We start from the raw sequence: 1131 nt of genomic DNA, 5'->3' as shown, positions 1-1131 counted from the left end.
GTTTTGATTTGCATTTCTCTTATGACCAGTGATGATGAGCATTTTTTCATTGGAAATTTCAATAAAAGTTTTCTTCCTTATCTTGGAAAACATGTAAAAAGATCACATACAACAGAAAACAAGAACACACGTTTCTATTTCTGCAGAATGAGGAGACAAGTTTCTAGGCACTTAAAGACTGTTAAAAACTGTCAGCCTCTTGCACAATCTTGGTGGGAGAAACATGGAGTGATGCGGAAAATGGAGAGGTCATGAGCAGAGGTGATATGACGCTAGGCCCAGCAAAAATATTTTTCACAACCGAGGATGAAATGAGTTCACTTCCAGACAAACAAGAAGTGCCTGTGTTCACTGCCAGCAGATTCATATCAGAAAAAACACTGAAAGGTGTTTCAGGCGGGAGGAAAATGACAAGATGAAAGTTTGTAGATGCAGCAAGGAGTGAGGAGTAAATAAAAGGGTAAATATGTGGTTTCAATCAATATTGACTTTATAACACAATAAATGTAAATGTCTTATGGATTTTAGGATGTAGTAGAAATTATAGTAGATTATATTACACGGTAGTAAATCAGAGAAGTGCCTTGTAATCTCTAAGGTAACCACTGGAAAAGAATAGAAGGATATATAACTTTTAAGCTAATAGAGGAAAATAAAGAAACAATGGGAAAAAACAATCAACTCAAGTGCAGGTCAGATGGGAAAAAGAATTGATCATACAATAGGACAAATGGAGAGCAAATACTAAATTGATAGCATTATGCCAGTATGTATCATTAATTATAGCAAATGGAAAGTGACAGAATGCCTCAATTAAAGTAAAATAAAACAATGCTAGACTAAATAAAATATAATATACAACCATATGGTGCTTCAAAAGACAAATACTTGGCCAGTCGCAGTGTCTCATGCCTGTAATCCCAGCACTTTGGGAGGCTGAGGCAGGCAGATTACGAGGTCAAGAGATCGAGACCTACTAAAAATACAAAAATTAGCTGGGTGTGGTGGTGTGCGCCTGTAGGCCCAGCTACTCAGGAGGCTGAGGCAGGAGAATTGCTTGACCCTGGGAGGTGGAGGTTGCAGTGAGCCGAGATCGCTCCACTGCCCTCCAGCCTGGAGTCTGGTGATGGA

General features: G+C 38.8%; 1 protein-coding gene across 1 annotated transcript in view; it reads left to right on the top strand.

Annotated features, from left to right (window-relative positions):
* AGBL1 (ATP/GTP binding protein like 1) overlaps positions 1-1131 on the top strand; it is a 401609-nt gene that overhangs the window by 127237 nt on the left and 273241 nt on the right. The window lies entirely within an intron of this gene.

This window comes from Cebus imitator, unplaced genomic scaffold, assembly GCF_001604975.1.
Source record: "Cebus imitator isolate Cc_AM_T3 unplaced genomic scaffold, Cebus_imitator-1.0 Scaffold416, whole genome shotgun sequence".
NCBI lineage: Eukaryota > Metazoa > Chordata > Mammalia > Primates > Cebidae > Cebus > Cebus imitator.
The sequence above is the reverse complement of the archived record's forward strand: the minus strand, read 5'-3'. Positions and strand labels throughout refer to the sequence as shown.